Source organism: Rhinopithecus roxellana, chromosome 6 (assembly GCF_007565055.1).
Source record: "Rhinopithecus roxellana isolate Shanxi Qingling chromosome 6, ASM756505v1, whole genome shotgun sequence".
NCBI lineage: Eukaryota > Metazoa > Chordata > Mammalia > Primates > Cercopithecidae > Rhinopithecus > Rhinopithecus roxellana.
The window spans coordinates 147375211-147397379 of NC_044554.1; the positions used below are offsets into that span (position 1 = coordinate 147375211).

The 22169-nt window shown below is 45.9% G+C and overlaps 1 pseudogene; it reads right to left on the reverse strand.

Moving 5' to 3' along the window:
* Window positions 1–4224: 4224 nt before the first annotated feature.
* Window positions 4225–5582, reverse strand: LOC104681902 (annotated as a pseudogene).
* Window positions 5583–22169: the final 16587 nt, after the last annotated feature.

A 22169-nucleotide genomic window follows, 5' to 3' on the forward strand; every position in this document is an offset into this window, starting at 1 on the left:
AGGCCAAGTTAAAGCACAGGTCTCTAAGTCCTATTGTGTAGAGTGTGGTGGAGTGCAGGGTTTCCCTGACTGAAACTGCAGATAAATAAATAAATTCCATCTCATTGCCTATCATTTGTTCTTGGTCTTCCCCCACAAGCCAAAATTACCAGAAAAGTACACACAGGTGAGCCAGAGAAAACCAGGGAAGTAAAGACCTGGGCCAGAGCAGCAGGGCACTAAATCTAAACAGGTGCTAGGATCCAGCTCCCTAGATTTCTTTGGGGCCTGGTTTCATCTGGTAGACACTCACCTGGCTCGAGAGTCCTACAGATGACTGCATGGGCTGTCCTGTCTCTGAATCTCACTTAATACTTGGATTCAGAGATGGCTTGTCTGGAAAGAACACTCTGCCCCACGTGAAGACTTTTTCTAAAGCAAGACTTTTGTCTTTTAATGAGAAGCATCTTATCATTTTTACTTGACCCCTGGACTGCAGTGGAAGCCGTGTCCCAGCTTGAACGTCCTCTCACTCTGGAATGCAAATGAGCTCCCACTTGCACCACGTGTTCCCTGTGTGCTGGGCCCCGCTGGGCGGTCAAGGGCATTGTCTCACTTACTTCTCACAGCATCCTCTGAGGTGTGCACTATTTCTAGCCTTGTTTTACAGAGAGGAGATGGGTTTGGAAAGGAAAAGCAAGTTACCCAAACTCAACTGGGCAGCCTGACTCCATCCCTCTACCCCTCATTGCTCTTTTAGTAGTTTAAACAACACATCCAAAAGTTAAAGATCTAAAATCCCATTTATTGACCCCCTAAAGTCCGATGCTTGATTTCAGTGATGTGGTCCTGTAGTTCAAGCAATGCAGGGTAAAGGAGATGGAGTCAAAATCTTCCGACAGCACCCAGTGCCTTTGCATGCAGGAGAGGGTACGGCTGCCCACTGCTGTCCCATGGATGGTACCTTCTCCTTGTCCTTCCTCCAGAGAAGAGTTGTGGTCACCGCTGACCTGCCACAGTGGGAAGCAGCTTCCCTCGGCAGACTGGCAGTGTGTATGGAGAATCTCAGGGTTCATTGGACCTGCTCTTGGAGGTGAGGGTCTGCCCCACCAACCATCACTTTATGTCCACTCTGGCTCAGGACATCTGCTTCTGAGCACACATGCAAAACATCTCCTCTCCAGGCAGGGCCTTTGAGGGGATATCCTTGAGCACAGCCTGGCTCGTTCAGGCTTCTCCCAACTGGAAGATCACCTGCTTTCATCGATCTCTAATTTAGAGTTCCCTACCTGATTTAACAAGACACTAGTGCTGTCCTCAGGATTCCTGGAGTCTACAAGGCTTTGCTTGGAAATCCCTGGGGAGAAAGAAAGGCGCCCTAAACTTCTTTCTTCCTCACCTTTAAAGGGGTTCCCATTCAAAATCCTCCCTGGTCCCCTCCTTTCCTAAACAAAAGGCATTCTTTACAGTCCCAACTCACAGTTTGTTCTGTTTTTCAATATTTGGTGGTTGCTTTAGGGTAAGGTCCTTGGGGTATTTAAACCACATGGATTAAAGAAGAGCAGCTGGAAGGTGGAGAACGTTTCAGCAGAGTATCTTTTCTCTAATTGGTAGCAGCACAATCTGTAACAAGGTCAGTCTAATTCCATTCTGCTGAGAGAGGAAGAGTTTTGTTTTTATTATCCTTCCAAGACTGGCAAATTGGCAAGGTTTTTTTTTTTTTTTTCTAATATAATAAAAAGTAGAAAAGCCCCAGTTTCTTCCCATTTCTGAGGAATCATCAAATGTCGGGGTCAAATGAGGACACAGACATGTCCCTTTCATCACACCATTGCCTTGCTCCAGAGCCCCCTTGTCTGCCAGGACCCATCTCATCTAGTCCAGCCTGGTTCAGCATTACTTGGAGACACATGCCACCTTCTCCCGTCCCACCACTCTGTGCCCACACCTGCCAGGGCTGGTCTGGAGGGCACCTGCTTCATATCAGCGGCTTTCTCCACCTCTGGACCAGTCCATTACCCACCTTCAAGACCTTCCTCAAGCCTCATCTCTCCACAAAACTTCTCCAGACTCAACCAGACCCATAAGACTGCTCCCTTTCTGTGAATTCCTTTAGCCCTTATGCCCATTACTGCAACCATGCACTGCATGGCATAGTTCTCTAGGTGTGACCACAGCAGCATGGAGGGAACCTTCAACTGTCATAGACATAGACCCTGTGCACACTTTCTAAACAATTACTATAACCCCTTCAAACTTTTATATTGGCCAATTAAAAAGCACCTAAATACAGCCCTAACAGAGGGTAATTTGGTAATATGAATTTAAAAACTTAATATTTTGTAGACCCTTTGACCCAGCAATTACACTTCTAGAAGTATCTCCTCAGGAAAAAATCATGTATGCAGGAATGTCCATTAGGAATATTTATTCTAAAAATTAGAAATAATTCAAATGTCCAACAATAGGAAAATGGCTAAATTATAGAGGAGCTGTGCAAAGGGCTATTCTACAGTCATTCAGATATTATAGAATAGTATTTAATGACAGGCAAAGATATTAAGGTTATATTATTTAGTAAAACAAAATCAAACCAAACCAGACTTCAAATTAATGACAAATTTTACTTTAAATCATCTATCTACAGCTCAGAAGAGCTAAAAAAGAAGTAGACAAGTCATAGAATTAGAAGGTAGAGCTCTTTCGATGGGGTAATGATTCATTTTCTATATGCTAGGAAAAAATTAAAAATACACATAAACAAAGGAAGAGAAAAATTGACCAGCTGCTGCCACCCACATACAACCACAGTTAACATTTTGGTGGAGGCTTTCTATGATTTTTCTATGTGTGCATGCAGGTGCATGTGTGCTTGGGTATGAGTGCATGTATCATGAGTGGTACTCTTTTAGTAGTCCTTGGGTCATTAACACAGAGATGCAGTATACATCCTGATTTATAAAAGCCTGATGTTATTTTGTACTTCTACCCTCTTCTGATAATGCCTTAAAATACTAATTTATTAATTTACCCTTTCCATCCCACTCTGACCTTACATATTATTGTTGCCATGCATTTTAATTCCATAGATATTATAAATTCCATGAAGCATTGATAATCAATATTTATTTATATTTCTTACATACACTTTCCATTGTTCTTCATTCCTTTCTACACCTCCAATTTCTGTCTTTAATCATTTTCCTTCTGTGTGAAGAATAACCGTTTACTATTCCTTTAGTATAGGTCTTGTGCTGACAGATTTATCCATTTTTGGTTGAAAATGTTTTTATTTCATCTTCATTCTTGAAGGATATTTTTACTGAGTGTAGGATCCTCAGTTGGTTGATTTTCTGTCAAGTCTTTGAAGATGTTTTGAACAGTTTTGCTGTGATGTGCCTAGGTCTGCTTTTGCATTTATTTGTCCTGCTAGGAGTTGGTAGTACTTCCTGAACCTGTGGCTCAATGTCTTTCATCATTTTTCGAAAATTCTCAGCTACTGTCTCTTCAAATATTGCATCCACCCAATCTCTCTGCTCTACTTTTGGGACGCCAATTACACATTATGTTAGATTCTTCACAGTATTTCCATGTCTCTTATTCTTCCTCTGTCATCATTCATCATTCCAAATATTTTTTCATAGCCTATCCTGCAGATCATTAATTTTCTATTCAGCTGCATCTATTCTTCTATTAAATGCACTCAATTAGTTTCAGTTACTGAATTTTTCAGTTCTACAGATTCCATTTGATTTTTCTCTGTGAAAAATCACAATGTTATTTACTTATTTTTGCATTTTGCTTGTTTATTATGTTTTCTCTCCATCAGAATGAAAGCTCCTCGAGGGCAGGGACTTTGGTCTGCTGTCCATATTGGCTGGTGCCTAGGGTTGTGCCTGTATGCAACAGGCACACAGTGAATATAGTAAATATTTTTGCTGTACACTGGACGGACGTGAGTGATTCTCTGGGGCTTCTGCAGAGTCTGGTTTGGGAAAGGGCGTGCTAGGGAAAAACCCTGCTCCCTGCAGCCTCCCGTTTTAATCTTTCAGTGTTGAAAAGTGGGGAGGGGCCAGATTCAGTTTGCTGGGGAGAGAGCCAGTGGGGCGCCAAGGTGCCCAGAGCAGCCTTTGGGAAGGTGTGGGGGAGGCTGGATTCCCAACTGCCAGCCTCCAGGCCTTGGATGGACCTAGGACGCTGAGACAGAACATACAACACTAGGTGAGTCACCCGCCAGTCACCAGCTTACTGAGGAACCAGAATAATGTACTGTTCTTGGTTTGAAGGCACTTGGAGAAGGAGAGGAAGGAGAGATGGGGGGCTGAATCTCTTCCCACCCCATCTCTGCCAGGTCCCAGCCGCCTCTCTGGGCCTCTGTCCCACAGATACCTGCCTGCAAGCCTTCAAAGGCCTAGGAACCCCAGTCGGGGCTCCCTGTTCTGAAGCCATGGGGTTGGAGTGCCAGCTCCAGCAGAGTTGTCTGAGCCGCGGCCTGAGGTGCTGGGTCTGACATGATTGTTGGCCATGGAAGGCCTCGGGCCATCCTGAGCTCACATCTTGGCTGCCGGCCGGCTGCTTCTGCAGCAGGGCCAGGGTGTCCCGCTTCTTAATGCAGCGCAGCTGCTCCTGCTTTGCCCGCTTGAGCTTGGTGGGGTTTCAGATCACTTGGACGATTTCCACCTTTGGCTCATTCCAGGCATTTTAGGTTCTCGGCCCGGTGCTATTTCTTCTCCTGGCGGCGCCTCTCCTACTCCTCCTCCAGGTGAGGGGCAAAGTCCTTGGCCAGCTTCCTCTCCTGCGTCATCTTCCGCTGCCACGATGGGCACAGGGGCTTGTCCTGAAGCATCACAGAGAATCTTTTCTTGGAGTGGTTCTTCCACATTCAACCCGGTTTGGGCCTCCCCTTCGGGATTACAGGAAGCTGCTCTTCCTTCAGCTTCTTGGACGCTGGGGCCTGGGGTGAAGAACCCTTTCGCTTCTTTGCCGCAAAGCCGTCTGTCACCATCTCCCCAGCTGGAGGTGGTTTGCTCTGCTCCTGCTGACCCTGACCCCGGGGGAAGCCAGGTGCCTCGAGTGTCGGCTCCGGACCCGGAGCTTGCTGAATGGGGTTAAGGCTCTGGTGATCCTGGGCCTGGCAGCAGCTGATGCTAGGGGGCCCCTGGGGTCAGCTCCTCCTTACTTTGGGCCAACACCGAGGCCAGTACTCCCTGGCCCTGAGAACACTTGGGTGCCTCCTCACTTGGCTTCGGCTGACATCGTGGGGATTCAGGACTGACTCCAGCTGTCTTTGAGGCGACTCCAGGTGTAGGTCTTGCTGACGCTGTGGGGACCCTGGGCCTGATTCTGGCCGCCCTTGGGGGGCACTCCAAGCCTGCACCCTGCTGCAAAGACTGGGTGATCCTGGGTTGTCTCCAGCGACCTTTTGGTGGGGGACCCCAGGCCAGCTTGTTGCACACTCGGAGCAGACCTGGGCTCCCTCGTTTCTTCTGGGTTTGACTCGAACTCCACAAGGACCCGTCTTGCCCGCAAAACTGAGATGAGGTTCTCGGGGGATTCAGGCCTAGGCCTTCCAGCCCTTGGCTGTGCCTTAGCGGTGTATCCATGGTTCAGCCGGTAAGTTTCCAAACCCCTACACACATCCACAATGTTATCTTTAATCATCAGGCATGGTTATTTTAAAGTCTATGTTAATACTTTCCTTGTCTGGATCCCCCGTGGGTCTGTTCTTTCTCTCGATTTTCATCTGTACTTTTCTTATATGCCTGGTTGTTTTTGCATAAATGCCTGAAATTGGTTATGAAAAAATAGTAGAAAAAGTTAAAAGTTAGAAGAATGGTACCATGTCTTCAGAAAGGATTTATCTGTGCATCTGGATGATAGCTGGGGCATTAGCAACCTAGGATCCCATTAATCCAAATTCAGGAATGAGAGGATTTGAAGCTGGGTTTCAGTCCCTCTGAAAGTTAGTTTACTTCTGGTTCATCTTTTCTTCCAGAGTATACATAATTATGAGTATCACCTCAAATTATAGAATTCAATTTCTGTTCCCCTGCATTCTGCAAAGCAATCAAAGCCCTGTTTATGTTTGTAACCTCTCAACCATAAATCTCTTCTGAGACTGGCAGAGATAGTCCTAAATGCCACTGGGTTTCCATTGCTCTGTGTTTCTGCCTTTCCCCAAATCTTAACCTGGTAACTCTTTTCTGCCTTGTTTGTTCTCTAATGCCTTCAAGCAGATTTTTACTACTTTGTTCAGCTTTTCTAATGGCCTTCCACTGATAGGTAGGTTGGTCCAAATATCCTATTCTGCCACTGCTGAAAGCAGAAATCTGATATCTATTATGAAATTCATTTTAAAGGGCTTCTATAACTATTTTTTTACCCCTATTACTGAATAATTTGCCACTTTGTTTCTTATTACTGTTGAATTGGTTGTCCTTTGTTCCTTTGAATCTGAAAAGAATTGCCAACCAAAACTGTAGAAAATTACTGCTGCCTGGGACTGCTCAAGGATTCTTTCTCCTGTGGTTCTTCTACTTATATCCCACTTTACTGCTCAGAAACTCACCCATGATACTGCCTGGCCAATTGGGACCCAAGACAAGAGTGCCTCTTGATGTCTCGCTGAGTGTAGACTACCCTGCCTCTTCCTCTCTGGGGTCTAATTCTTGCCAATGGATGAAAGCCTGTCGTGACCCAGATCTACTGTGCTAATTCTAATGCTTTGGGGCTCTATAGAAGAAGAAAAATGCAGTCTACAATTCCACAGACCAAAGGCCTGGGAAGCAAAGCCAAAGCATCAACAAGATCATATTTTAATCTGCCTTTTGCCTGCCTCTCATTTGTATTGGTGAGAGCTACAGCTACTGGCCCCTTTTCTGTCAGTGATTCACACAATTTTGTTGCTAGTGCTGAATTTCCCAGCTACCAGAAAGAGGATCTAATGTTTCTTTTTCAAAGGTCAAGTCTATCACAGTTTTTTTTTGTTTGAGTTGATTTTAAGAACAGTCTTTGGAAGGATAGTGGGTGGGGTGGCATTCTATAACACTGCTTCCCTCTCCAGGGCTCCTAATGAACAGAGGTAGGACCCGGGAGGAGGTAATTGCAGCAGTATCCAAGACGTCAGTGTTGGGTTCCTTTTGTAACTCATCCATCCACCCACTCACTCCCCCACTCTTTGGCTTGGTTTGGAGTGCTGTAACAAAGTGCCACAGGCTGGGTGGCTGTGAAACAACAGGAATTTATTTCTCATGGTTCTGGAGACTGGAAGTCCGAGACAGTGGTAGGGTTCTGGTGAGGACCTTCTTCTGGGTTGCAGATTGTCATCTTTTCGTTGTATCTTCACATGGATAAAAGAGTATGAGAGAGCTCTCTGGGGTCCCTTTTATAAGGACACCAATCCCATTCATGAGGCTTCCGCGTTCATGACCTAATTACCCTTCAAAGACCCTCACCTCCTAACACCATCACATTAGAAGTTAGTTAACGTACGAATCTGAGAGGGACACAAGCATTTAGTCCATAAAACTCATTCACCTCCTCATTGAATATATACTCATTAGACCTTACCACTTGCAGGACCTTATGCTAAGTATAGTACTTCAGGGGATTAAAAAGGTTAGGCAAGGCACAGTGGCTTGCGCCTGTAATCCCTGCACTTTGAGAGGCTGAAGGAGATGGATCACTTGAGCCCAGGAGTTCGAGACCAGCCTGGCCAACATGGCAAAGCTCTTGTCTCTACAAAAAAAAAAAAAAAAAAAAAAAGAATTAGCTGGGTGTGGTGGTGCAGGCCTGTAGTCCCAGCTATATGTGCAGCTGAGGTGGGAGGATCACTTGAGGCCGGGAGATGGAGGTTGCAGTGAGCTGAGATTGTGCCACTGCACTCCAGCCTGGGCGACAGAGTGAGACCCTGTCTCAAAAAGAGAGATTAGAAAAATCATTATAGAAGGATGATGATCTAACAGAGGCCACTATCATGGCCCTAAAATATTTGCACCATGTGATGAACGCTGAGATGCTCCTCTGAGATTTTCCCTTCAATGAAAGACCAGTTGTCCCAGCTACTGAGAGGGGTGGGCAGACAGCGTTCAGTTGTCAGACCCTTTAGGGATTGCCTCAGCTCCCGAGAGCCACCTGGCCTGGTCTTCACAGGTGGTCTCCATCCAATGAGTGTCTGATGCATAAGTATAAAGGCCTGGGCATCTCAGCCCAACTTGGGAACAGTCTCAGAGGCTATTCCTGGTTCAGAGCTCCCTGTGTGACTGGCTGAGTCTGTTGCTGGGGCTGCATCACAGCCCAGCTTCTCTGTCCAGTCCAACTTCCTTGCCCTATGTTCCACAGGTGTCAATACCAGAGGTGCTCCTTCATAAATATCTGCACATTAAACTCCATCTCAGAGTCTGCCTGCTAAGAAATTCAATCTGCCATACACCTGTCCCAGAGTATCTAATGGTTACAGAAACTGCTAGAATAAGTCAGGTTCATTTAGACTCTTGGCATAAGTCTAGCCAGGGCTACAGAAGCAGTACTGCGTGGGGCAAGGGTTGGCAATTTTTTTTTTCCTTAAAGGGCCAGTAGTAAATATTTTAGGCTTTGCAGGCCACATAAGATTCTTGTTGTATATTCTTTCTCTCTCTCTCTCTCTCTCTCTCTCTCTCTCTCTCTCTCTCTCTCTCTCTCTCTCTCCCCTCTCCCCTCTCCCCTCTCCCCTCTCCCCTCTCCCCTCTCCCCTCTCCCCTCTCCCCTCTCCCCTCTCCCCTCTCCCCTCTCCCCTCTCCCCTCTCCCCTCTCCCCTCTCCCCTCTCCCCTCTCCCCTCTCCCCTCTCCCCTCTCCCTCTCCCCTCTCCCCTCTCCCCTCTCCCCTCTCCCCTCTCCCCTCTCCCCTCTCCCCTCTCCCCTCTCCCCTCTCCCCTCTCCCCTCTCCCCTCTCCCTCTCCCCTCTCCCCTCTCCCCTCTCCCCTCTCCCCTCTCCCCTCTCCCCTCTCCCCTCTCCCCTCTCCCCTCTCCCCTCTCCCCTCTCCCCTCTCCCCTCTCCCCTCTCCCCTCTCCCCTCTCCCCTCTCCCCCATAGTCTATTAATGTAAAAAACATTCTTAGCTCATTGGCAGTAGGAAACCAGGCTGAAGGCTGGTGGGCTGTAGTTACTAACGTCAGTGTAAGGTATTAAGAGCCTAGACTTGTTGGGAGGCAATTATCCATGGGTCTTTCATGTTTCTACACATCTAGCAATGCAGAGATACTAAATAACATTGTTCTAAATTATCTTTTTGTGTTAGACCACTCTTTCACATTGCTATAAAGAAATACCTGAGGCTGGGTAATTTATAAAGAGAGGAAGCTTAAGTGGCTCAGGTTCTGCAGAGGCCTCAGCGAGCTTTTACTCATGGCAGAAGGCAAAACAAGAATAGGAGCATCACAAGGCCTACTCCCACTTTGGGAGCAAGAGAGAGAGTTGGGGAGAGATGCCACACACTTTTAAACAACCAGACATCACAAGAACTCAGTCACTACCCTGAGGACAGCACCAAACCATGAGGGATCCATGACTCAAACACCTCCCACCAGGCCCCATCTCTAACACTGGGGACTGCATCTCAACATGAGATTTGGAGGGGACATCCAAAGTATTTCACTTTTGAAAAATGTTGTAGAGTGGTCAGCCTTCAAAGATACAGTGTCTCTTACCGGAGAAGAGATTAGGCATACTCTGTCCATTATAAAAGACTCAGGTTCCCTCATCTTAGTGATCCTCTCCTATAACTCAACCTACCACATGGAAAGGAATCAACTGGCCCTCTTTGTGTTGCCCTGTGGCAATAAGGCTCATGAAACCAGCTCAAGAAAATGCTGATGCTCTGCCTACTGCTATTGCTATGAGCAATAAACTGCTCTTTGTCTCTGATCCAGGAGTTTTGTGTCTATGGCCAATCCATGAAACTGTAGCAGGCTAATTTGTTAGATTACAAGTAGAGTAAAACCTCAGACCCTTCATAGCTCTTAATTTCCTAGGTTCAAATTCCTTCACCATTGATAGGTTGGTTAGATGGCCTAATTCCCAGGAACGCCCAGAGACAGGGACAGGTAGGAACCATACCCAGAGACTGCCCACAGACCTCACCAGCTGACTGCATGTTGGGCTTGCTCCATCCCTGGAGTACAGAACTCTGCAACTGCTCCCAGCTGACCTTGCCCAGGCTCTGTATTTCCTTCCCTCTTTAGGTTAGAGCAGTGGTTCTCAACGTGTGGCCACCAGGTCTGTAGTACGAGTGCCCTGTGAGAATTAGTTAGACATGCCCATTTTCAGACGACCAAGCTCTCAACTCAGATGCACTGAATTGGAAATTCTAGGGGCAGAACCCAGCATTCTGTTTTATCAAGCCCTCCAGTGATTCCCATGAGCGTCTTGCTCTGGCTTTTCATCTCAAGAAGCAAAATGCTCTGTTTCACAGCCCGAATTCATTCTCACCTGTCGGAACCCCAAAGGTGCCAGGGTTTCCAGTGAGCAACTACACCTTTTCAGTAAATTAAATTATTTCTATGAAACTTTGACCCCCATCCAAGCATGTGTTCTAAGCACAAAATTAAAGGATCAAGAAACATGCCTCAAAGTCAAGGGTCCTGTGAGAAGACAACAAATTCAAGCTTGAGGGTTTTGCAAACCTCTCTAGATACACATTTTTTCCCACCTGAGAGCCCACTGCAAAACTTACCCTACTTGTTGTCATGAGAAATAGCCCATGCCCCTTTGGTAAATATTAAAATCTCAAAATTCTTCTTTAAACATTTGAATTATCAATATCCTGACTTAAATCAATCTCATAGTACTTTTACAAGAAAAATTATTTTGGTATTAAAAAACATTTTGGGCTGGGAGTGGTGGCTCACGCCTGTAATCCCAGTATTTTGGGAGGCTGAGGCAGGCAGATCACTTGAGGTCAGGAGTTCGAGACCAGCCCAGCCAACATGGCAAAACCTACTAAAAATACAAAATCTAGAATACATAAATTAACCAGGTGTGGTGGTGGGCACCTGTAATCTCAGCTACTCGGGAGGCTGAGGCAAGAGAATCACTTGAACCTGGGAGGCAGAGGTTGCAGTGAGCCAAGATTGTGCTATTGCCTGGGTGTCAGAGCAAGACTCCAGCTCAAAAAAATACACAAAAAATGTTTTGATCATGGGCTATCAGTGTGTCACACACTTTCTATCCTAGGTAAAATATAGAGGCTGGATCCAATCTAAATCTGTTAGCATCAAGCCCAGTTCATGATGTGTGCAAAATGTACTGTGCCCGCTTCTTCTACCCCCTTTCTTTGTTAAGAATGCTTCCTTTCCTCTCAATTGAGAATCTCTGATTTAATATAAGTAGAATGACAACAGGGTGAAAAAGTATAGACCAAGCACCCTAGAGTGTCACCTCAAATTGTGTCTGGTTTTTATTAGACTATATTCATTTTATATACTGTTATTTGTAAGATATAGAGCCACAAATACAGAAAAAAGGAATGAAGTAAGTCCTCACTTAATGTTGCCGATAGGTTCTTGGAAACTGCAACTTTAGGTGAAACGCCATAAAACAAAATCCATTTTCCCACAAGCTAATTGCTATAAACAGGAGCTAAGTTCCTGGAATATTTCTAATCAGAAAAACATCACCAAACTTCTAAATAAAGACCAAAATGCTCTTAATAGTAAACACTGAAATAAATATGAGCAGTACATACACTTAAGACAAATTCATAAGAACAAGATAATTATTTTCCTACTTATTCTAGTTCAGGGTGCAGGACGGAACCTGCCCCAGCCTGGACACCATCAGATCTCAGGGCACACTCACACGCACCCATGCTCACTCTGGGGCCAGATAGACATGCCGTGTGCACACCTTTGGGATGTGGGAGGAAACCAGAGTACTTAGAGAAAACCCATGCAGATGTGAGGAGCATGGACCAACTCCACATAGACAGTGGCCCCAGCTGGAATTCATTTTTCTTTTCTCATCAACGTTGTAAGAAAATAACGTTGAACTAAATGTTATTTGGCCAGGCATGGTGGCTCATGCCTGTAATCCCAGCACTTGGGAGGCCAAGGCGGGTAGATCGCCTGAAGTCGGGAGTTTGAGACCAGCCTGGCCAACATGGTGAAACCCTGTCTCTACTAAAAATACAAAAATTAGCTGGGCATGGTGGTGTGCGCTTGTAGTTCCAGATATGTGGGAGGCTGAGGCAGGAGAAACACTTGAACCCAGGAGATGGAGGTTGCAGTGAGCTGAGATGATGCTACTACAATCCAGCCTGGGTGACAAGAGTGATACTCCGTCTCAAAAAAAAGAAGAAAAACGTTATTTGAGGACCTGCAGTATTTACTAAGTGCCAAGTATTGAATACGCATTACCTCAATTCAGTACACAGCAGCCTTCCAAGGTCGACAGCAGCATCGCCGCCCCAGGTGGTTCTCATGTGCAGCCAGACTTGAGAGCCACTGATGGGTGAAGTTTGTTAGCAAATGTCATGGTTAGTGAATGCTGGGGCTCACCAACCTGCTTCTTCACGGCCTTAGGTTCACCCTGGAACCCTGAAGTTGACACCACAGATGGTAAGGGAAGACTCACAGGAGGCCACGTCTATTCATGGATGTCTGGGAAGCTGCCAGTCCCATGCCTGCCCCTCCTGGACCTGCCTGCTCTGGCCGTGGCTCTGGAATGGAATACTTGAGACCTTCCAGTGCTGATGGCACTCTTAGGTTGCCACTCGCCAGGAACATTCTGTGGCTCAATATTTGTCAAGAAGGTGGTCAGTTAAAATGGAACCTGCTTAAGAGAAAGAGCAATTATTAAAGCACCAGTGTGCCGATTGTGGAGGCTGGAGACTGCAAGTTTATATGGCCAGAGAGAGGGGCCTGATTTGGGTTTTTTCCCAAAGCTTCACCGGAACCAAAGCCACATCTTTGGCTCTTGCATGGTTATTCTCCCCTTGGTGCCAAGAGGGGCCTTGTGCTGGGCTCTGGGATGCCTGTTAGGCCTAGCTTCAAGCGCTGGGAGCTAGCAGAGGGCTGTCCAAGCTCCTAGGCTGTTTCCTTCTCTGCCTCCCTTACTGCCCACATTTTGGTCATTTTGCTGCTCATTAGCACCTCCTCCAGAAGGTGACCTGGTTAAGGGGAGGAGGTGAAACTCAAATCCAGCAATTTTCCTGCCTGTTAGCAGCTCTTATAAAAGTCTTGATGGACAAGCAGGTTAATGCTGTTGGCTAACCCTGGAGCCTCCAGCATCCCCGTCCAGGGGCTGCACAAGGGCTTGCATTTACTGAGCACCTACTGGCATCACTAGAACAGCAAGTGATGTTCTGTGAGGTACTGATGAGTTCACGGAGCACTTTCGAACATATGGTTCAGGTGATCCTCACAGCAAGCCTGTGGGGTCAGTATAATTCTTATCTTATTTTACAGATATGGAAGCTGAGACTGGGAGAGGCAAGTGACTTGTTCAACATCTCACAAACCACAGCAAATAAGTCCACCAGGAATGTGAATTCTGATAGGAAGTTGGAGTCCAGATCCTACTCACATTACTATACCACTCTGTTCTTCTACCATGTTATATTCGGTGTGAGGATTTCAAGTTCCCATTCTTGATATACTTCTGATCTGATGGGGGAGAAATGGCACCTTTGAGGTGAAAACCTAAAAAACAAAAGGGAAAGGGGCATCTGAGAGATCACAGCTGCTATGAGGAAGAGGAGACATAAACAAACAAGTGAGAAGGAGGAGGGGGATCTCGGAAGCGGTATCAGAAATGCACTTGAGGCGGAGCGCAGTGGCTCACACCTGTAATCCCAGCACTTTGGGAGGCTGAGGCAGATGGATCACCATAGGTCAGGAGTTCGAGGCCAGCCTGGTCAACATGGTGAAACCGCATCTCAAGTCTGGCTGCACATGAGAACCACCTGGGGCGGCGATGCTGCTGTCGACCTTGGAAGGCTGCTGTGAACTGAATTGAGGTAATGCCTGTAATCCCAGCACTTTGGGAGGCCGAGGTGGGTGGATCACGAGGTCAGGAGTTCAAGACCAGCCTGGCCAAGATGGTGAAACCCTGTCTCTACTGAAAATACAAAAATTAGCCAGTGTGGTGGCAGGCATCTGTAATCCCAGCTACTTGGGAGGCTGAGGCAGGAGAATTGCTTGAACCCGGGAGGTGGAGGTTGTAGGGAAAGGAGATCATGCCACTGTACTCCAGCCTGGGTGACAAGAGTGAAACTCTGTCTCAAAAAAAAAAAAAAAAAAAAAAAAAAGCACTTGGAAAGTGGGGGACATTGTGAAAGACAGAGCCCAGAGGAGGTTCTAGGCAGTGATAGGAAAGCTGGGGGCAGTGAGCAGGGGCAGGGGACTGGGTCAGCACTCCTAAGGAAGGAGACCGTGCAGGATGACAGAGTGTATGGTGCAGATGAGAGTGTCGTGGGAGGCGTGGCCACTGTGTAGTGTTAAGGCGAGTGCCAGGCTGGGAGGCTGCTTCCTTCACAACTTCTACAGGTGTCTGAGCAGATCAGGTCTGGTTGGAGCTGTGCTCCAGGAAAGCCAAGTGGCAACTGTGCGTGGATTAGGCCAGAGGGGACAGAGTGGAGGCAGGGGAATGAGTCTCACTGGCCAAGAGGGAGAAACAAAGAAAAGGAGGGGCCTGACCAGCAGAAAGACATTGTGCAAACCAAATTCTCTCTATGACTGCAATGAGCTCTCTCGGCAGTGCCTGTTAAACTAGGCTGCAGGGCTTCCATAATGTTACCTTGTAGCATCAAAGGGCTAGTTTCTGATCCCCAGGTGGCTGACATATCTGTCCTGGGATTGATAATTTTTGTAGAAAAACTAAGATTCCTGATAAAAGATTCAAATCTTTCAGTAATAATTTTAAAACTCTCAAACTTTCTCTAACAACTTCTTCCAGGCTTCATAAATGCAGCTGTTATTAGGGTCTTTGAAGAGAGGTAAGTGGGGGTACCTGTCTTCTACCTAATACTCCAGAAAATTTCAATTCGTTACACTTCCTCTCACTAGCCTCTCAGGTATGTAGTTTTATATCTTAGTATGAGTCCCTAAAATAAAATAAAAATAAGTCCCTAAAATAAAATAAAACTGGCCCACAAAATATCTTTAAAACCAATGTTCAGTTCCTCATACTCACCTTTCCTTCTTTCTCTCCCTAGAATAGGTTTGGCAGTAAATAAATTTAGAAACTTTTTTTATTTCCTGACTTAAACTGACATTTGCATTGGGGAGCAGGTAAGAGTTTTGTTTTGGGGTGTGTGTGTGTGTTTTTGTTTTGTTTTGTTTTTGATGGAGTCTCGCTCTGTCGCCAAGCTGGAGTGCAGTGGTGTGATCTCAGCTCACTGCAACCTCCGCCTCTGGGGTTCAAGTGATTCTCCTGCCTCAGCCTCCCAAGTAGCTGGGACTACAGGCGCATGCCATCACGCCCAGCTAATTTTTGTATTTTTAGTAGAGACGGGGTTTTACCATGTTGGCCAGGATGGTCTCGATCTCCTGACTTTGTAATCGGCCCACCTTGGCCTCCCAAAGTGCTGGGATTACAGGCGTGAGCCACCGCACCCAGCTCAGAGTTTTTTCCCATGTTGCATTGAGATTTTTTATTCTGTAGTTCCTACAAGCTGTGATAAATTTAAGAGTGGCCAGCGGCCCACCTCTCAGGCCTCTCAAACTGCCTGTCGGTCCTCAGAGGGTCAGCCTTCTGAGGTTGGCCTCCCCTGCTGAGGGTCAGCCTTCATGCAGATCATTTGTAACCCCAGCCCCTCGAGCTGATCCAGAGTCCAATTCTAGGCCAGCCAGTGACCTGTGGAAGGTTGGGAGCAAAACATTTTATTGGACTGATCAGATTCTAGCTCTTGAGAATTGAGATGGAGGAAGTCAGGCATCAGTATGAGCTGAAGCTAAAAGGAGATGCTGATGCAGAAAGGGGTTGGAGGGGCCATGATGGACCACGTCAAAGTCTAAGTTGTGCAGCAGCAGAAGCCATGAGGAAGCACTGAAATGTGGTCTGTGAAGTGGGGAGAGTGGAGCAGACACAGGAGCTAGGGGCAGAGGGCAGCCTGTCCTGGAGCTGCCTCCAGATCTTGCTTTCAGACTCCAGTTCAGGTCCATGTGTATCCCATGAATAAGCCCTCTGCTTCTTGGAGTGCTCTGGGTTTAGGATTCTTTCCTCGCAAAGGACATCCCTTCAAACTAAAAACCTGCCAACAACCCTAAACACCAGCATCTCCTGACACAGTGCGAGCTAGGGATACTCAGCAGCTCTTCTCAGACAGGTCTGGCAACCCAGGCTCTGCATGTCTATCATGGCCCCAGGTGCTGCCACTCTCACGGGCTCCCAGTTCACAAGAGCAAGAGAAAGGGTGGCTTGTATGAGCAACCCTGTTACTCAACTAGAAAGAAAGAAATCCCGATCTAAAACAAATAAAACCAACGAAAACTTGATTTCCAATTGATCTAAAAGGCAGTAAAGAGGCAGAATAAGTGATATTTCCTCACTTTTTTTCCCTCTCTGTGGCATTTGGGAAAAGAGTAGAGGAAGATGCTCAAATCTGGCACATGACCAAGCGCCTCTGAGGCCTCAGGGTCCTTAGTATCTTGAGGAAAGCTTTTTTCTTTAATTTTTTTTTTAGAGAAGAATTCTTGGGTTTTTAAAAAAATCTGTTCTCTGGTATCAGTAAATTCACCCAGAGAGGATTTTTTTTTTTTTTTTTTTTTTTTTTTTTTGGCTAAATGGATTGGTCTTGAATAGTTTCTAAGACTCTAACAAGAAAGTGTTAGATTTCACTAGAAGGTAGTATGATGGGATATGGTAATCATTCTGAACTCAGCAGTAGGCCTCCTGATGTGCGGTTTCCAAACATGCTGCTTTCCATTGCCGCTGAAGTCTGTTGAAGTTTTTGATGCATATTTTGCTTTTAAAATGAGAGAGCTGACTCTTGACCGAGTGACTGAGTGCAAATGGTAACATCAATTTCCTCACACATATTTTCCTATTCTAACTTCAGGCTAGATCAATGTTTGCCCTCTTCAAACACTGGAAAGGCTCCACTGGGATAGAGGTAACAGTGAGATGGGAAATCAAGGGAAAACAAAGAGTACATTACCGCAAATACCAAAGTCAAACTTGGATCTGGTTCAAAAAAACCAAAAGGTATAATATAAAAATGTAAGCTTGAAAAATATCCAGTAGACTAAACATTCACTCATCCTGATAAAAAAATAAAAATAAAGGCCTTGCCTTGGTGTCTTCTGGGCTAAACTCTTGGGCAATGGCTTTTAGTACAGTATAATTTGTTAGCATTTACTGCCGGTGATAAATTACGAGGCCCCACCATGAGATTTTACTGCTCCAGGTAGGGTGATCACAGCTTTCCAAATTGTAAATTACTTTAGCAACTACTTGGGACAGAAGGAAGTGAAACAGAACACTTCAGCTTAGAAGACCATTTCTTCTTCTTCCTCTACCCTGGTGCTTATCTGCATGGAATGCCTGGGTAAAAGCAGGCTTTAAAACATCCCGCCATCCCTTGCCTGATCAGGCTTTTAAATTGTCTTTTGAGTAAACTTCAAAGCCATCTGTTATGCAAAAGATACCAATACAACTCACCTGATGTTAAACACAGTGCTTACTGGAAGCACCACATTTTAGGTAATCATATTTTTCAAATGCTGCTCTTGGACTTACTAATCCATACTTTGTTATTTAACCAACTTCTTAACAGAGTCTTTAATCAAAAAGGTCACTACAAGGGTAAATTCCTTAAAACCCCACTAAGATAGTGGAAGCTATGTATATGATATAAATCAGACTGTTCATATCTGGGACATAACAGAGTTTTAGATATGTCACACTGATTGTGTCTTTTGAATCTGAAATCTACACAACTTATATAATAAACATTTCTTAAGGAGACAACAAGACAAAGTATTTGAAAGTGAAACTCACTTTTACTGAGTACCTTCCCTGGGTCAGATGCTTTGTATATGCTCCTTCACCTCACTTAATTCTGCCAATAGCTCCACAAATTGCTTTTCCTATTTTGTTTTAATTATTATTATTTTTTTTAGAGACAGGGTCTTGCTCTGTTGCCCAGGCTGGAGTACAGTGGTGTGATCATAGCTCACTATAGCCTCAAACACCTGGGTTCAAGTGATCCTCCTGCCTCAGCCTCTGAGTAGCTGGGACTACAGGCATGTGCCACCACACCCAGCTAATTTTTATTTTTATTTAGTAGAGATAGGGTCTCTCTATGTTGCCCAGGCTGATCTCCAACTCCTGGGCTCAAGTGATCCTCCTGCTTCAGATTCCCAAAGTGCCTGCCTGCTTCTCCATTTTATAGATGAGGAAACCAAGCTTCAGAAGTGTTAAGTAGTTTGCTATTTATTGGGAATTCAGGTACTCAAATATAAGTCTGCTATATTCCAAAGCCCCTATTCTATTCTCTATGTCCTAAGATAACTATCCTAAACAATGGCAGCTCTCTCTCTAATCCTCTTTCCTTCCCAACACCATCTTCCTGTCTTCCCCTGGCTGCACACAGTAGCTCTATTTTACTATGATTTCTGTTTACATTCTATGGATCTATTATGCTGGAAGCATGTTTGGCTGGCTATATGCAGTTATTTGTATTCCCTGCCTAGGGCATTTATTAAGCATCTACTACAGGTCAGTAACCAGGAGAGCTGTGGATGGCTGCAAGTGAGGATGGATAGATAATTTTCACCAGCCATTTCATGCCTTATTGACAATTTGACAGTGGTAGGGAACATTCCAGGGTTCCTATGGTTCTTTTTTTCCTCCCCTGAGATGGAGTCTTGCTCTGTCACCCAGGCTGGAGTGCTGTGGTGTAATCTCGGCTCACTCAACCTCTGCCTCCTGGGTGCAAGCAACTCTCCTGCCTCAGCCTCCTGAGTAGCTGGGATTACAGGTGCCCACCACCACACCTGGCTAATCTTTGTATTTTTAGTAGAGACAGGGTTTCAACATGTTGGCCAGGCTGGTCTTGAACTCCTGACCTCGTGATCTGCCAGCCTTGGCCTCCCAAAGTGCTGGGATTACAGGCGTGAGCCACCGTGCCTGGTGGTTCCTATAGTTTTGTGGTGGCTCTTCCCACTTCACTGCCACCTCCAAAGCCAAATCTCTTCACCAGCCGCACTGGGCCTGGCAAAGCTTAGCTAGAAAGAGCCCAATAAGGAGACCAGGGCATGGAAAAGGATCTGAATCACTTGTCAATACTATTATATAAAAGAAGCTAAGATGAATGAATACATTTGTAAATATTTCTGTGTTTAATTATAAATGAGTGTTTTTAAAATCTGTTGGCAAATGATCCTCCAGCAAGACTTTTATCAGTCTACATTCCCATCAGCTATGCACCAGCTGAGTCCCTGGGTTTGCAGACATTTAGCTAGCAATCTCCAGTTTGGTTTAGAGTGATGTCTGCTTGTCTGGCAGCTTCAGAATTTCTAAATGGGAAAGTCTCAGGGACAGGGATCTCATTGGGTGGAGGTGGGAAAGTGCTTTGAAACCGCATCTGCATAGCACTTTACATGAGATTGACAAAGTGTCCATTTTCCACATCAAAGAATGGGGTAGGGGAGGATTGCACAAAAGACAAGACTTAAAGCCACCATTTGCCCCACTGGGCTGAGCACTCACAGCCTTGGGCTGCGCCAAAGCCCCAGCTCTGAGTGGAATTCATTCAGCAAGATTTGTCTCCCAGAATATGACCTTGCAGACCACTGCTTTTGTCTTAGCAGATATAGCCCATGAGTCCAGCACATTTCTTTTTTTTTTTTTTTTTTTTTTTTTTTTTTTTTTTTGAGACGGAGTCTCGCTCTGCCGCCCAGGCTGGAGTGCAGTGGCCGGATCTCAGCTCACTGCAAGCTCCGCCTCCCGGGTTCACGCCATTCTCCTGCCTCAGCCTCCCGAGTAGCTGGGACTACAGGCGCCCGCCAGGTCGCCCGGCTAGTTTTTTGTATTTTTTTTTTTTTAGTAGAGACGGGGTTTCACCATGTTAGCCAGGATGGTCTTGATCTCCTGACCTCGTGATCCACCCGTCTCGGCCTCCCAAAGTGCTGGGATTACAGGCTTGAGCCACCGCGCCCGGCCCAGCACATTTCTGACTTATCTTCTGCCAAGTTTGACAGAGCCAGGCTTTTCGTATTCACTATCTCTACTGGGTCCTATGACATTAGAGAAAAAAAATCTCCCACAAGCAGATTCAAATACCCTCTTGCTAACTAACCAGAAACCATTTGAAGTAGAAGATGGCTGATGGCAGTCTTGTATTTATCAAGTTTGCTCTTCACCAACTGGCTTCTTGGTTACCAGTAGCTCATAATAAGAGCTTGTAAGTTTTAGTGAGCATTTACTATGTGGCAGACACTATGCCATGCCCTGTACCTACACCGTGTTATTTAAGCCTTTCAATTATCCCCTGGGACAGTTACTATTATCCCTATGTCATGATGAGAAAACTGGCACTGAGAGGCTGGGCACAGTGGCTCACGCCTATAATCCTAGCACTTTGGGAGGCCGAGGCAGGTGGATCATGAGGTCAGGAGATTGAGACCAGCCTGGCCGACATGGTGAAAACCTGTCTCTACTAAAAACACTAAAAATTAGCCGGGTGTGGTGACACGTGCCTGCAGTCCCAGCTACTCAGGAGGCTGAGGCAGAAGAATTGCTTAAACCCAGGAGGTGGAGGTTGCAGTGAGCCGAGATTGCACCACTGCATTCCAGCCTGGGCAACAGAGCAAGACTCTGTCTCAAAAAAAAAAAGAAAAAAGAAAACTGACACTGAGAGAGGCTAAGTCACCTGCTCAAGTCCACACTAGAAAATGGTATTGCCGGGTTTAGAACTCAGGCCTGACCTCTCCGGGGCCCACCTTTTAATACAGTGTTGAAGGATGTGGGAGGTGAGTAGGGCAGCAAAGGATGGCTTTCATCATTATTTTCAAAAGTTGATTATAAGTTTGTAAAATAAAGCAGAGTGTTTAGATATATCTCACTTAGATATATTAAGTGAAATGAGATTAAGCCGTTTCTGGTCTTCTGCTATGGTGGGCTTCTGTGTTCTCTAAGCTTGATTAGCACAGCATTTCAGTGTTAACAGGCTCGTGACTCCAATCAAAGATCCTACCTGCTAGTATTCAGATGCAGTCACTCTGAGAGCAAGGGCATTTATTAAACATCTACTACAGGTTAGAAACTGCTAGTGCTTTATGTGTGTAAAGGGATGTTTAGAGGGCCTCTTCCTGATGCCTTGGAATTGGTCCTGGGCCCATAATAACAGAGGCTATGCGTTCATGTTTCTAACTCAGGGAAAGCTTCCAAATATTGGCGCCAGGCTTCCTAAGACTTGGCAAACCCGCCTCACTACAGTCAGTCCCTCATTTCCTCCAATCCTTCCTGCTTTAGAGCCCATGGAATCAGGACCCTGGGAGCTTTGGCTTTGCCTGTGTTCCTGGACAGCTAAAGGAAAGGGAATTACTAGTTCCTTAGTAATTTTATTAGTAATTCAAGAGAATTACTAATAAAAACTGGGGTCATCTCATTCATTTGTTCCTTCACTCATGCACCAAACAAATGCCATGTGTGGAATGCATCCAGTGTGCCAGGTGCTTGTGATACCTCAGTCACAAAACCATGGTCCGTGCCCTCATGGAGCTCGTGTTTGCACATCTTCTCAGGCAGTGGACGTGCTCATTTGCCTCATGCCAGCCTGTGGTAGAAATGCAGGTGCTGCCACACATCAAGAGGCCTCCTCAGTAGGTAGGTGGGTTAGAGCCTTCTTGTCAGTGCCCATCTAAAGGGCTTCTTCCAAGCAGGAGGTCCCTGCCTGTAAAAAGCAAGTCTGTGCCCATATGGAAGTTGAGAGAGATGTAGACAAAGGCAAGCTGGAAGAAATTTCTCCATCAGAAAATAGTGGGGTTGAGGAAAGGTGCCAGCAAGAGGGACTGCAAGGCTCTCTGAGGCCTCACACATGGTCCCTTGTGAGATATAGAATACCCCCCATTTTCCTAGGGAGGGATGCAGGTGTCTTACCTGGTCTCAAGTAGATTTTACTAGAATGCTCTCCCTAGCCATATTCACAAGCAGACAAACTAATAAGGCCTCCTCTTCCTCCTTAGCCTAATTAAATCCACCTGGAGAGACAG